Source organism: Rhinatrema bivittatum, chromosome 4 (genome assembly GCF_901001135.1).
Source record: "Rhinatrema bivittatum chromosome 4, aRhiBiv1.1, whole genome shotgun sequence".
In the NCBI taxonomy this organism is placed as follows: Eukaryota; Metazoa; Chordata; class Amphibia; order Gymnophiona; family Rhinatrematidae; genus Rhinatrema; species Rhinatrema bivittatum.
In genome coordinates, this window is record NC_042618.1 from 206025011 (window position 1) to 206040918 (window position 15908).

Here is a 15908-nt window from a genome sequence, read left to right on the forward strand (position 1 = left end):
GTACCATTTCATCATACAGGTACCATTGGTTAATCAGTCGTGGAAGATAATTCATAACATAAATTGTCTTAGTTAATTTTTATACTGAAACACAATCTAAAATATACAGAATGCAGAACTCATTCATGAATCCGTGAGCATAGACGAAAGAAAGGCCTCGGCAGAGACCTGGAAGTCGGTGTCCGGCAGGGGGCGCCGGCGCAGAGAGGAGCCTGCGACGCGCTCGCTGCCCGGCAGGTGGCGCCGGCGCCCCCGTTCTCGTTTGTCGCCGCTCGGATGGAGGAAGCGGCCTGAGGACGCGCAGGGGCCGCAGCTGCAGGTCGGAACCGGACAAGACTCGTCTCTGCCTCCGGCACTGAGGTAAGAGACCGAGCCCTGAGTGCCAAAGCTCGGGCCGGGACGGAGTCCCAGTGTCTGCGGCCTGAGAATATCCGGAGCCGGGCAGAGCTCCTTCTCTGGGGCTCGGGGCCTTTCTCTGCCTTTTTGATTATGGAGTTGGGGGGGGGGTTCCGTCCTGGCGTCGCAGGGCTTTAGACTCAGAAGAGAAGCTGCTGAGAGGTCTAACAGGAGAAATATCCGAATGGAAGGAGCTGAGGGTTGCGCTTTTCTTCCCCTGTGCTCTGGGAGTTGCTGGGGGTTGAGTGCTCCGGGCTGCCCTTTCCTTCTATTGGGCTCTGGGAGTGTCTGGGGGTTGCCTTTTCCTTCTCCTGGACTCTGGGAGTGGCTGGGGTTGCCCTTTGCTTCGCCCGGGCTCTGGGAGTGGGTGCCCAGTGATGGGAGTTGTGCTTTGCTTCCCGTGGGCTCTAGGAGTGGCAGGGGGTTGCCCTTTGCTTCCCCTGGGCTCTGGGAGTGGCTGAGGGTGGATGCCCGGGGTAGGAGTTTGCCTTTTGCTTCTCCTGGGCTCTGGGAGTGGCACATCAGTGCTGCTGCTTCCTAAGCCATGGGTGAGCAAACTTTTTGATCCACGGCTCCCATTCCATTACTATGTATATATGTGTGTGTGTATGTATGTGTATATATATACATACATGAAGGATATTCAAGAAGCAGTCACTTTGCCAACCAGTGGTTCAAAGCTCCCATTTTGTTTCTCTTCAAGTTGCTGAAAGGAGTAAACTCACACACATGCAGACATCTGTACCCAGAGAGAAACAAATACCTCATACCCAGACAGACAGACATCCAGACCAACGGAGAGCAAAAGAGATATTCAGACAGACACAGAGATCCCACACACAGACATAGTTACCCCATACCCAGATAGACACAGAGAGACCAAAACACCCCAAACCCATATACAGACACCCCACAGAGAGACCCAGTCGATCACAGAGACACAGACAAACATACCACAGCTAGACAGAAAAGCACAGACTGACATAGAGCGAGACACAGCCCAGACCGCACCACGATGGTAAAAGCTGGAATTTTTTTTTTTAAAAACTTAGGTGCTAGCCAACATTTTTTAGCTGAGAAAAAAATTCATCCCACCCTGCCCAACTATTTTTTACTTTTTGACTGTTTCACGCTTTTGTCTTATTTTTCTAAGTTTGCTCATCCTTTTTTATTTTCTCATATTTTGACTTGCTTATTTTACACTTTTTGCCTTTATTCTCCTTTTCCCACCTCCCTATTTCCCTTCTACCTCCTCATTCTCTCTGGTCTCTTTTCCTATTCCCCTTCCCATCTCAACACTTCTTTCCCTCTGGTGGGCAACAGCTATGATCCCTCTCTCCCTGGGTAGGGCCCTGGCAGCAGCAGGAACGCCTCCTGGGCTGATGTCTGAGGGTGGCAGGTCTTCCTGGGTTGTGGAACACTGCGATGGTTGTTCCCATGTCCAGTTCTGCCTCAGAATAATTGGCTCATCCCTGCTGGCCTGCCTTTCCCTGGTCCACTGAAAGAGATGATGTTGCTATGTTCTGGTAGCTCCTCCCTTCTGAGCTTGCAGTACCTCCACCAAGACTTGACAGCATAACCATTTTTTTCTTTCTTAATTCAACAGCCTACCTCCCGTCAGGATTGTTCAAGCCCCCTCGGTTTGCTCACCAAAGCACAAAGCTTGCTGTTTTATATTTGAAGCAATGGGCTGCAGTGACAATCAGCAGTGAAATTCAGTGGGTATTAACCTCACTGGATCATGTCGCTGATACAGCAATATGTTAATGTTTCATGATGCAAAGTTTTCTTCCTTATCTTCCTGCTAGACCAGTCAGTGTGTTAGGCATTTTCCCTGCCTTCACAGCTGATGGAGACAGAGACACACCTCTTTTATGACCTCGCTCTGGGCTTATAAGGGAGGTGTGGTCCTGGTGCTATCCCAGTAGTTCTGTCTCTTGCAGTCATGAGAGATAATACGTTTCAGCTCCCAGAACCTTGGTCAGCCTCACCCTGGCTGAGCCCCTGACTCCCAGGCTACCAGCTTTTGGGGTTGACTCCCCCCATGGCAGTCATCTCCTGGGTTAATTTTAAATTTAAAAAATCTTTGTTAGAGAGAAACAACCCAGTGAGTCCCTTGGGTACCCTCACAGTTGACATGGTGATTACCTATGCAGGGTGGCTTCCCTCTCCTCCCCATTAGAGGACAGGGAACCAGGAAGTGAGGTAGGGCTGTGCACCACTCTACCACCTACCTCTCTCACTTTCTTACCCTCTCTCGCTCCTTCCCATTCTCCCCATTCCGGGTCACTCCTAAAACTGCTCTGCAAACAGGACTGCATTAAGTTAAGTCAAGTGTCTGGAGAGGGAGGCTTGGGCAGTATGTCAGCTTCTTTGTCCTGTGGGAAAAATCACTGAGAGAGGGAGAAAAGAAATTCCAGGGCATGTGCTCTGCAGCCTGGAGGGAGGGCACCCTATTCCAAGCTAATCACCGTGGCAGTAACAAGTGTGAATATTCATCAGACCACACACCCCCAAAAGAATTGATTTTTTTGTTTGCTGGCAAAGGGGTGGTGGTGGGGGGAGTAGGGTGGCTCCTTGCTCCAGTATGAAGCTTTTTACATCGTGGCCTAGAGATGGAGATGGCCTAACTGTCCCCCACCACCTCAAAAAAAAAAAAAAAAAGGTAGGAGGAGTTTGAAACATTGGCAGAGCGGAACCTGACAAAAGAGGATATGATGGGAGGCTGCAGAAAAGTAAGAATAGGTAAATTATGCTTACCTGATAATTTTCTTTTCCCCCGCAGATAAGCAGGCTGAATTAGCCATGCTGTCTGGGATGTTCCTCCGGTGCGGCTAGGCGGAGCTTCTCAAAGATGACAGAGCTTTGCTCTGTGTGCTTCTGCGCATCCTTTCCCACATGGCTCCATTTTCACCTCAGTCTGTTCTTTCTGCATTGCAGACTGCATGCAGAGCTTTCTCTCTTCAGAGAGCACTGTTAGGTTAAAAAAAATAAAAAGTAAAATACCTCCGAGACCCCTGGCTTCAAATTCTGCCATTGCGGTAAGATTATGTCCACCACTGATGGGATAATTACTGTTATTTATGCCTCAGCCCGGACCATGACGAGGCGGCATGCAGGGATTGTGGCCGTATGTCCCCCTGGACCCAGTGTCAACATGCCGCCAAGATCGCCCAGCTGCGAGAAGGAAACTCAGGGTCCTATGCCCCCAGCTCGGAGCGCCTGTCGGCCCATTCATCTCCAGGGCTGCATCTGGATCGCTCTAAGAAATCAAAGAGGGCCTCCTCCGTGGGACCGCTGGACAAACATCAGGGTCAGGTGGGCCAGCCCCCCCCTCCATCCCTTAGCGCCCCCAGACCATCCAGGCACGCAGCATGTCGTGGGATGCACTGGCCCAACCACTGAGGCAATTGGTGTTGTCCGGAGTCAAAGCCCCGACACAGCCGGCCGAAGTACTGCACCGTCCCGATACGCCACACATGAAGCACTGTTGATGAATGCATCGAAGTGCAAGGAAGAGTCACCGCTTGATGCAGTGTTGTCGAAAGTCATTGGGATTGATGTGGGACAGCCCGTCGACATGGATGTCGACACATGCCCACTCTGCGTTGTGCACCTCAACGCAAAAAGCATCCAAGAGTTGCTGGGATCCACCTGCCTTCAGCCCCTTGACTGGGAAGTCTTCCCAGAAACCACCTCTGTCTGTGGAACCGCAAGGGGCCTTCACCCCTGACTTAGCGGACCTCGTCTTTTCTGATGATGAGCTGACATCTGAAGATGAATCCATGGGCTCCTCTCACTCCTCGAAGTGTGTCTACTCCAGTTTGTCTTCAGTTTCCAGACAGAAGAGGTTGGCGGGGCAGTTGCAGGAGCCCCTCTGAAAGCGGCAAAAGAGTCTTCCTCAACGGAACAGATGAAAGTCCGGCCCAGAGGTCCTGACTCAGACATCCTGTCATGACACTGCCACCAAGGAATCTCCTGGCAGAGGACTTGTCATCTTGTCTGGGCATGGGGTCTTGGCCTCACAGGCAATGTCTCAAATTTCCAAGATCTTGACCCAGTTTCTCTCCTCACGCTTAGCATCAGGGAAGCAACAAGTCCTGCCCTATTCCCACAAAGACTCCCCCCAGGGCAGACCACCTTCACCTCCGCAAGGGGACATTAGTCCAGAGCCTTGGTCCAGCAGCCCGGCTCCTGGGCACTCTCCACAGCCTAATGTCTCCCTGCAGCTCTCACCTCCTAGTCGCCAAGTTCCTCGATGGGTTCCCATCTGACCCACCGGAGGAATAACCTGAGCCAACCTCACCTATTCAAAATTTGTGGAGAAGGTGGGCACTAGACTTAGCATTGAAACACAAAAGGTGCCAGACCTGCATGCTGAGGTTTTAAGGATCCTAAAGATTTTCGAAGCACCAGCCAAATCAACCGCTTTGCCTCCTCATGTGGTGCTAGACACAGTCACGATGAAGGCTTGGGAATCCCCCTTTTCTGGGCAAGCGACCTCACGGAAAACAGATCTCAAATTCCAGATGCGTCAATCTCCATTCTACAGCATGGTCCAACACCCACATGCCTCCGTAGTGGTCGAGTTGGCCATGAAGAGGGCTAAGAAATCATGTCTTCATTCAAATGCGCCTCCAGGGCGCGACTATAAATACCTGGACGACTTTGGCAATAGAGCATTCCAGTTGGATAGGCTGAACGTGAAGATCCAGCAGCACCAATTCTATATCACTCAGTATCTATATGAGTACCTACAGTCGCTCAAGCCCCACTTTACCACTGCTTCCCTGGATGGGGCCCCACCACAGCAATTTCATGACCTGGAGGAGGGACTAAGACATCTATTGCATATAATATATGAGACCTTCGAAACCTCCGCTCATACCACAGCAGGAGCCATAGCTGCTCTTCGGATGGTGTGGCTTTGGGCCAGCGCCATTTGAGAGGACGTCCACGAGAAATTGGCCGACTTCCCCTCTCTCCTGGACAACCTCTTTGGAGACAAGCTGCGTGGCCCAATTAAAGGAGCAGAACATAGTGGGCTTGTCTGTGGCGTCTCCCACTGAGCAATCCTTGGGCAAGAAGTATTTCCCGTCATACAGGATGACCTATTTCTTACCGGGCGCTGCTGTATCAGCAAACCTGGGCACAGCCACCACAACAACAGGCAGCTGAACCAAAGACAGCAGCACCTGCCCCCAAATAACAACATGAAAACCCAGCAGGGTTTGTAGAGGTATCTGAGCCACTGCTACAAGTAGGAGGGAGAATTTCCCGCTTCTACCACTCTTGGGAAGCGATCACTTTAGACTGTTGGGGGCTCAGTATTATCAGAGAGGGGTATCCCCTGAACTTCAAGAACACACCAGATCTTCCCCATTGAGTAAGGCCGCATTGGCCCACCTCAGAGAACCGTCGCCAGCTGCAAGAGGAAGTCGCCAAACTACTCCACCAATATTCTATCCAGCAGGTTCCCAGCAGACAGCTGAACCAGGAATTCTACTCTCAATTCTTCCTCGTTCCCAAAAGATTGGGAGGACTCCGCCCAATCCTGGACTTACAGATTCTCAACAAATTCCTGAAAAGGGAGAAATTCAAGATGACATCTTTCAGTCCATCCTTCGGGTAATTGCCAGGTTCTTGTGGCCTGATTTTGGCCTCTGTTGGAAACAGGATGCTGGGCTTGATGGACCCTTGGTCTGACCCAGCATGGCAATTTCTTGTTCCCTTTCTACAACCCAATGATTAGATGTGTTTGCTGGACTTCAAGGATGTGTTTTCAGGTCAACAAGTGCCACTTCCAGTACAAGGTGCTTCTTTTGGTCTCTCGTCTGCCCTGAGATTCTTCACCAAGTGTCTAGCGGTAGCAGTGGCCCACCTCAGGAAGCAGGGAATCCAGTTGTTCCCTTACCTCAACGACTGGTTGATAGTGGCACCGCAACCGGCAACTCTTCAGAGCAACTTACAAGCTACAATCCAATGCCTGGAGGGGCTCGGCTGGGTTATCAATTACAAGAAGTCCAGTGTTCAGCCAACGCAGAACCTGCAGTTTATTGGGCCCGTATAAGTACCGTGCAGGGCAGAGCATTCCTTCTGGTGGACAGGGCTCATATGCTGTGCACCCTGGCCATTCAACCGAGAGACTGTACTCACACCTCGGCCCACCAGATCTTAATCCTGCTGGGCCACATGGCAGTGGCCATCTGTGGTGCTGCGTACCCATTTACACATTTGGCGCCTGCAGTGGGGACTGAAGGTGCAATGGTCACAGCTCTCACATCCGCTGTCCCAGTGAAAAAATCTGACCAGGAGCATGAGAGCGGACTTAGACTGGTGGTTGTGCCCCACAGCTCTTTCAGTCAGGGCACCGCTTCACCCCCCCCCCCCAACTGATCAGCTGATCCTCCTCACAGATGCCTCAAGCAAGGGGTGGGGAGCCCATTTGGACCAAGTATGGACACAAGGACTCTGGTCTGGCTGGAGAGAGTCCAACAGATAAACCTCCTAGAGCTCCGAGTGATTGGGAATGCCATACGCACGTTCGCGTGGTTACTACGAGGGAGAACCATCATGGTCCACACGGACAATCGGGTTGCTATGTTCTACATAAACAAGGAAAGAAGGTCTAATTCCTGGATGTTGTGCAGGGAAGTGGAATGCATCCTGGAATGGACGGAGGAGTGCTCGTCATCCTTCAGGCGACCTACTTCCCGGGGTGGAGAACTCCAAAGCAGACAAACTAAGCAGGATGGGAGCTTTGACAGGACGTGGCGGAGGACCTCTTCCAAGCTTGGGGATTTCCACCCATGGATCTTTTTGCTACGGAACGCAACAGGAAGGGACATGCATTCTGCTCCAGCAAGAAACGACTCGCACAGGACGCATGGACGGAAGGGTTTCTCTACACTTACCCCCTGATCCTGCTCATCTCGAGAACTATATGACAGTGTATCGCGGACGTTGCCAACCTCATCCTGATAGCTCTGGCTTGGCCCAGACAGCCGTGGTACGCCTATCTAGTGCGTCTTTCCATCGAACCACCTATTCCTCTCGGCCACAGTGCCAATCTGCTGACGCAGGATGGTGGCACCCTGCTTCTTCCCATGCATTCCTCGCTGCATCTCACAGCGAGGAGGTTGAAAGGACAGCATTAAGTCACCTACGCTTGCCTTTGGAGATCCAAGAGGTCCTAATGTCATCCAGAAAATCTTCTACCAGAAGGAACTATCAGGGCAAGTGGCTTAGATACTTGGCGTGGTGTGACATCAAGGGAATAGACCCCTTCTCCTGCTCACTGGAACTACTTTTAGAGTATCTCCATTCCCTTTATCAAGCGGGATTGGCAACAGCTTTGGTGAGGGTCCACGTCAGTGCCATTGCAGCCTACAGTCCTACCGGTGTCAAACCACCCACTAATTTCCTGGTTCATGAAGGACATTCTACGACTGCAACCACCGGTTCACAGACCGCCTGTTCGGTGGGACCTCAACCTAGTTCCGGAACAGCTGACATTTCCCCCTTTGAACCTCTGGAAAGTAGTCATATGAGATATCTATCTTGGAAAATTCTGTTTTTTGGTCGCCCTGACCTCTGCAAGAAGAGTCAGCGAGTTGCAGGCTCTGACCATTCACCATATCTTGAATTTCATCATGACAAGGTGACTTTGTGGACATACCCCTCATTCTTACCCAAAGTAGTTTCGGCTTTCCACATTAACCAAACCGTTACCTTGCCAACCTTCTTTCCAAAGCTGCACAAAAACGAGGGTGAGAAGTGGCTCTACACGCTGGACTGCAAGCGGTCCTTGGCCTATTATAAGCGTAGAACGCACTCTGAATCTAGAACCTCACAACTATTTGTTTCCTTCAACCCGAATGCTCTGAGTCTGCTGGTCTCCAAGAGGGGACTCTCGTCTTGGATTTCACTGTGCCCTCAGTTCTGTTACAATAAAAGATCAGAGACCCTAACCAGTTTGCTAAAAGCCCATGAGGTGAGAGCGATGGCAGCATTGCTAGCTCACCTATGGGAGGTTCCTATAATGGACATATGTAAAGCCGCTACGTGGTCCTCGCTCCAGACTTCCACTTCCCATTACTTTCTCGACCAGCAAGCCATTGCAGATACGGTGATGGGCAGATCCATACTCCAATCAGGGACCACATAAGGAGACTGTCTACTACTCTGAACCAGGTTAGGTGCAACACATCATACTCAGCCTTGGGAACTGCGCTACATTCCCACAGGGACCCTTCATTTTGCTCCTCACAACCTTCAGCTGGGGACTCCAAGACAGCATGGCTAATTCAGCCTGCTTATCTGCAGGAGAAAAAAGCAAGTTTGCTTGCAGTAAACGGTGTTTTCCATAGATAGGATGAATTAGCCATGCTGACCCGCTCACCACCCTGGACAGTCTCTTCACACTTCGCAGACATGCTTTGGAATAGACTGAGGAGAAAATGGAGCTGCGTGGGAAAGGATGCGAAACTTTGTCATTTTTGAGAAGCTCCACCTAGCCGCCCTGGAGGGACATCCCAGACAGCATGGCTAATTCATCCTGCTATCGATGGAAAACACCATTTACAGTAATCAAACTTGCTTTTCCTTGAGTCCTGTTAGACCAGTCCAGATCCCACCCTGGAAGACAAGGACACTCAGGATCAGGGACCTGAGAACATCTTGTGAATCAGTCTGAGAACACTTCCCACACTCTTTATCTGTCTATATTCCCCCTCTCATACCCTGTGATCTCACTAGGAGCAGTCTACAGTCACCACATAATGGGATACCAGAATTGGGTAACAAAAGGGTTCTTGATTGGTCACAATGCTTTGGGAGAAGACTACAGGGATAGCACCAGGACTACACATCCCATATTAGCCCAGAGATCATAAAAGGAGTGTGCCTCTGTATCCGTCACCTGGGAAAGAGGGGGACATCCCTAAAATATTGGCTGGTGTACAGGACTCAAGGAAAGAAAATTATCAGGAAAGCATAATTTAATCTTCATTAATACAAACAATGCGGATGCTGTGTTAGTCAACTTTTATTTTTAACTGACGAAAGAGGCACAGCTCTTAAGTCAGTCAGAAATATGTAAAGTTAGTCCAGTAACAAAGGCTCACCCTCAGCTTGTTTGACCTTTTATTTCTTGTATGGTATGGAAATTTGCATATGGTTTTGACTACTAATCAATGACAGAGCAACAATTAAAATGCTCAGTGACATTACAGCGTGCTCTGATCTTCTTGTGATTTCAGTTGAACTGGCCTGTTTCCCTGTAGGAAACTAAGGTAAAAATACAAACAGGAATTTTAAGTGTTGTGTGTCGGGGGCATTTGAAAAGTGTGAGCTGGGGAGCACTGGGTGCACTATTAAATTTTATACATTTTCCCTACTACTATTACACTATTTTGATAGTGTTCCTAGATGTATGCAGTACTGTACAAATACACACAAGAGACCGTCCTGCTCCATGAAGCTTATTATCTACTTGACAAACATGCATGATGAACAAAAGTCTACTGGAAATGTATTGATTTATAGTGGTGTGGTTAAGATTTAAAAAGTAGCTTAAAAAGGTGAGTTTTTAGATTGGGCAGACTAGATGGGGGCATTCATTCTTTGTGCCATCATTTATTATTTATTTATTATTTTTACTATACCGGCTTTCATGACATGAATCACATCAAACCGGTTTACATTTAACAAAGTGTGCAAGGTAAGAGAGAACTCAAACAACTGGAACAAGAGCATTGTAAGGAGAGTGACAGTTAAAATAAAACAGGGAAATAAATAACTGGGAGCTGGAGGAGAGAAGAGGGGCAGTTAACTGACAGCAAATTATTTACAAGGTAACAAGATTGAATCCGATAAAATGAGATTTGTATAGTAGATGACATTGATAACAATGTGAAGGTGATGACAGCGAAGGACATAGTTTGTTATTTAAATCCATTTTTGATAATGTGATTGAGATGTCGGGTGTAGGTCTCAGTCAGGGATTGGAAAGGCTTTTTTAAAAAGCCAAGTTTTCAGCCTTTTCCTAAATGTTGGTAGGCAGGGTTCTTGTCTCAGGTCCGCTGGAATGGAGTTCCATAATGGTGGACCTGCTGTTGAGAACGCTCTGGCACTGAGAGACTTATGATGGATGGTTTTTGTGTGAGGTACCTGAAGAGATTCTTTGTAAGATTCCCTGATGGGTCTGGCGGATGTGTGTTTTTGTTTCTTTGGATTTGAATATGGCCAGATATGGAGCATGATTCACCAACTCTGAGTCTATTCCACACGTATGGCACAGCAAGGTGGAAAGCGCAGAACTGGGAATTGGTGCTGGAGGAGAAGGACCCAAATAAGATGAACAGAGTTGATGAGGAGTGTAGGGAGAGAGAAGATAGATAATGAGGAGCTAGACTGAGAGTGAATGCATTTGTAGGTGAGTTAGAGAATTTTGAACTGTATGCAGAAGCGGATGGTAAGCCAATATAATGACTTGAGAAGAGGTTATATGGGAGTAGCCACATTGAAGGAAGTCATGCAGTTGAATTTTGGGTGGATTGTAAGGGAGCAACATGATTCAATAGAACACCCACAAAGAGCAGGTTGCAGTAGTCTAAACAGGAAGTGTAAGAGAGAAGATGAGCAAAATGGTAGAAACTATTCTGAAGACCAAATTACTTCAGTCTGGAAAGACACAGATTAATGGGGCAGAGCCAACATGGATTTCTCTCAAAGGAGAAAGGTAAATATTGGAGTATTGTAAGGATCTGTACTGGGACCGGTGCTTTTTAATATGTTTATAAATGATCTGGTAAAGGGAGTGACAAGTGAGGTGATTGAATAATTTTGTATCATCTGCAAATTTAAAGTAGTTAAATCACGAGCCAATTGTGAGGAATTGGAAGAGGAAATTGGGGGATTGAGCTCTAAATGGCAGGTGAAATTCAACATGGACAAGTGCAAAGTGGTGCATATAAGAAAGAATAATCCAAATACGGAGGTCTGTTGAGCCGAAGGCCACTGGTACAGTTTCGACAGATAGGTACCATCTGCAGGAGTCTTGTCTTTCTCTTTTAATTGCTGACTCTCAGCGGGTGTTTCTGTAATCTGTGCAAACACAAGTGCCCCAAGAGCAGAGCCTATCTGCCAGTTGTAACAAGTGGCTTAGCCTAGGCTTACATCTTCTGTCTGTTGCTCCCTGTACTGGTCCATGCCAACCTTTATAATAAACAGTTTCCTTCGCAGCATTTGCTGTGGTTAAACTGTTCCCTTTCCTGTAGCAAAAATAAAGGCTTTTCTCTCAGTATTGCTCTTTCTTTCTTTCCCTCACAATTAAACCCTGCAGTTTTCTCAGTAGCCACAGTCCATAATCTCTGAAGTTAAACTGCCCCTCCCTTGCAACAAAAGCATGCAGCAAAAAATAAATAACAGTAAGCTCAGTGGGAATCAGTAAAGCTTCAGTCTACCTCCATCTTCTCCTGTTCATCTGCTAATTCTGCTGCATCCAATTTCTTGGGCTCAGGAAGTATGAATATCTTTATCCTAGCTCATCCACAAATTATTGCTGCAACTGCTTCCCCTCCTTCCTTTGAGAATCCAGTTCTCTCCAATTTAACTTACCTGTACACCTGGTGAGTGTAGGGTCTCCACCCTCTCTATTCTCAGAGACTACTCCAGAGTCCCATACATCCAGGTTGCTATGGAACCTGGGAAATATAGTCCATTGCACTTCCTTCTTTACTTTGGGTAATCTAATCTAGGGTCATACTCTGGGTCAATGGTTCTCAACTGGTGTGTCGCCACACTTCCTGGTCCTCCGCTGACCCAGCTGCTCCCTTTGCCCCAGAGAAATAGGAATTCATCCTCCGTCTGGGTTTAAAATGCTGATAGCCTGGGCGGAATGCAGTAGGAGAGCTGGAGTCAGCGGCAGCAGCATGGTCTGTTCCCCCCCTGTGGCCCACGTGCGCGGGAAGAAGAGAGCCATGCTATTGTGCATAGCATCGGCGTGAAAAAGAGGCACAACATCAGCACCTGCGGTGGATGGGAGTCCTTTCTCGAGGCTATGAGGGCTGGAAGTGGAGGAGGCTACTGCTGCTGTTGCTAGTTCAGTGGGGGGAGAGAGAGTGAATGAGTGAGAAAGCATATGTGTTTGAGATCCTATGTATGTGTGTGTGTGTGTGTGACAGCATGTATGTAAGTGAATGACTGAGAGCCTGTACGTGTAAGTGTGTGATTGAAAACCTATTTGTGTGAAAGAGAGTATGTGTGTGTGATTGAGAACATAAGAACATGAGAAATTGCCATGCTGAGTCAGACCAAGGGTCCATCAAACCCAGCATCCTGTTTCCAACAGAGGCCAAACCAGGCCACAAGAACTTGGCAATTACCCAAACACTAAGAAGATCCCATGCCACTGATGCAATTATTAATAGCAGTGGCTATTCCCTAAGTAAATTTGATTAATAGCCGTTAATGGACTTCTCCTCCAAGAACTTATCCAAACCTTTTTTGAACCCAGCTACACTAAGTGCACTAACCACATCCCCTGGCAACAAATTCCAGAGCTTTATTGTGCATTGAGTGAAAAAGAATTTTCTCCAATTAGTCTTAAATATGCTACTTGCTAACTTCATGGAATGCCCCCTAGTCCTTCTATTATTAGAAAGTGTAAATAATCGATTCACATCTACTCGTTCAAGACCTCTCATGATCTTAACGACCTCTATCATATCCCCCCTCAGTCGTCTCTTCTCCAAGCTGAACAGCCCTAACCTCATCAGCCTTTCCTCATAGGGGAGCTGTTCCATCCCCTTTATTATTTTGGTTGCTCTTCTCTGTACCTTCTCCATCGCGACTATATCTTTTTTGAGATGTGGCGACCAGAATTGTACACAGTATTCCAGGTGCGGTCTCACCATGGAGCGATATAGAGGCATTATGACATTTTCCGTTTTATTAACCATTCCCTTCCTAAAAATTCCTAACATTGTTTGCTTTTTTGACTGCTGCAGCACACTGAGCCGACGATTTTAAAGTATTATCCACTATGATGCCTAGATCTTTTTCCTGGGTGGTAGCTCCTAATATGGAACCTAACATCGTGTAACTACAGCAAGGGTTACTTTTCCCTATATGCAACACCTTGCACTTGTCCACATTAAATTTCATCTGCCATTTGGATGCCCAATCTTCCAGTCTTGCAAGGTCCTCCTGTAATGTATCACAATCCGCTTGTGATTTAACTACTCTGAATAATTTTGTATAATCCGCAAATTTGATAACCTCACTCGTATTCCTTTCCAGATCATTTATATATATATATTGAAAAGCACCGGTCCAAGTACAGATCCCTGAGGCACTCCACTGTTTACCCTTTTCCACTGAGAAAATTGACCATTTAATCCTACTCTCTGTTTCCTGTCTTTTAACCAGTTTGTAATCCACGAAAGGACATCGCCTCCTATCCCATGACTTTTTAGTTTTCTTAGAAGCCTCTCATGAGGGACTTTGTCAAATGCCTTCTGAAAATCCAAATACACTACATCTACCGGTTCACCTTTATCCACATGTTTATTAACCCCTTCAAAAAAATGAAGCAGATTTGTTAGGCAAGACTTCCCTTGGGTAAATCCATGTTGACTATGTTCCATTAAACCATTTCTTTCTATATGCTCTATGATTTTGATCTTATTTATTTATTTATTTATTTATTTATTTATTTATTTAAGTTTTTTATATACCAACATTCAAGACGGTGGTCCCATCATGCTGGTTCACAAGAAACAAGGGTGAAACTTTACCATTTAACAAAAGTGCAGAAAAGCACTTGAGAAAAGTTTCCACTATTTTTCCCGGCACTGAAGTCCGGCTCACTGGTCTATAGTTACCCGGATCACCCCTGGAGCCTTTTTTAAATATTGGGGTTACATTGGCCACCCTCCAGTCTTCAGGTACTATGGATGATTTTAATGATAGTTTACAAATTTTAACTAATAGATCAGATCAGATCAGAGTCTGTGTGTGACTGAGATCCTTTGTGTGTGAGAGAGAGAGCATGACTGTAAGTGTATGATTGAGAACCTGTATGTGTAAGTGAGAGAGGTCATGTGTAGGTATGATTAAGAACTTGTGTGTATAAGTAAAATAGAGAGCATGTGTGTCTTTGTGATTGAGAGCCGGTGTGTAAGTGAGAGAAAGAGAGAGGATGTGTATAAGTGTGTGAATGAGAATCTGTGTGTGAGAGAGAAAGAGACAGCATGTGTGTAAATGTGTGATTAAGAGCCTATATAAGTTAGAGAGAAAAAGAATGAGTATATATGTGTGATTGAGAGCCAGTGTGAGAGAGAGCGCTTGTGTGTGACAGGAGAACGTTGCAAGCAAACCATACCTCCTCCTGCAAATTCAAAATAATGTCAGGGCACCTGGATATCGAACATTCCCAGGTAAGCAGAGCAGCACATTTTTTTTATCCTTATTTTTCATTATTGGGACTTTGTGACTGCTATTTTGAAATATTTTATTGGTATCTAGACATTTTTTATATGAGTTTTTAATTTTTGGATATTCCATTCATCACCTGTTTTGTTGAAATCTGTTCTTTTTGTTAGTATGGTTATACTGCTATTGATTTTATATTTCTTGATTTGTTTTGAGGACTAGTGAAGTTTATCTTTTTCCATTGTTACACTGCATACAGTCTCTCTGGCTTGTTGCAGTTTCCTGTTCAGTTTTTGTCTGCATGTTTCTATTTATGCTTTATGGTCTCTTTATTCTTTGTTGGGTGAGGTTCTGCACATGTGACTGAGGCGAGGTATTCTGCTGGCGTGCAGTTTGTCTAGGGCTGTATAGCAGTCTGGCTTGGTCCACTTTCCTAATAGGAGGTGTATTGGTGTCTTAAGGCCTGGTGTAATATTTTCAGTGTTGCCTTTTCTTAGGTAAGGTGGTTACTGTTTGAGTGCTGGAAATTGGTGCTGTTTTGGTATGAGATGGTTACTATTTATTCAATTTCTGTTCAGATAGAGTACTTATCTTTCCTGTGTGTCATTCTTACCAATAAAAATAATACTGGACCTTTTTTTTTTATTTCCACCATAAATTGTAATGAGAAGTGTGTCACACATGAGCGTGGTCTGTCAGGTGTGTCACGATGGGAAAAAGGCTGAAAACCACTGCTCTTGGGGGATTTGGATGGTGCAGTAGCTAGCACATATGCTCCCTTCTCTCCACACCGAACTATAGTATTACCGGGTATGCAAACCATGCAGCTGCATGAGGTAGCACATTGGGGGGGGGGGGGGGGGGGGCGGCAGCGGCAGCACAGAAGAGTGGGAGAGGATCGGCATGGGGCTGCGGGAGGAGCCAACCCACTGATGGCTGAAGGTTACAGGAAGGGCCAGTCTATGATTGAAGGACTGTAGAGAAGAGAGGCCTGGCATGGCAGAAGATTGTAGAGAGGAGATGCATGGGCTGGCACAGCTGAGGATGGCACAGAGAAGGAGAGGCTCGGGTGGTTG

General features: G+C 46.9%; 1 protein-coding gene across 3 annotated transcripts in view; it reads left to right on the forward strand.

Moving 5' to 3' along the window:
- Nucleotides 1–216: 216 nt before the first annotated feature.
- Nucleotides 217–15908, forward strand: part of LOC115090469 (cyclin-dependent kinase 17-like) — a 434720-nt gene continuing 419028 nt past the window's right edge. For all 3 annotated transcript variants that reach the window (XM_029599597.1, XM_029599598.1, XM_029599599.1), the window contains exon 1: nucleotides 217–360. The gene's annotated coding sequence lies outside the window, so the exon portion shown is untranslated. The remainder of the gene's footprint in view (nucleotides 361–15908) is intronic.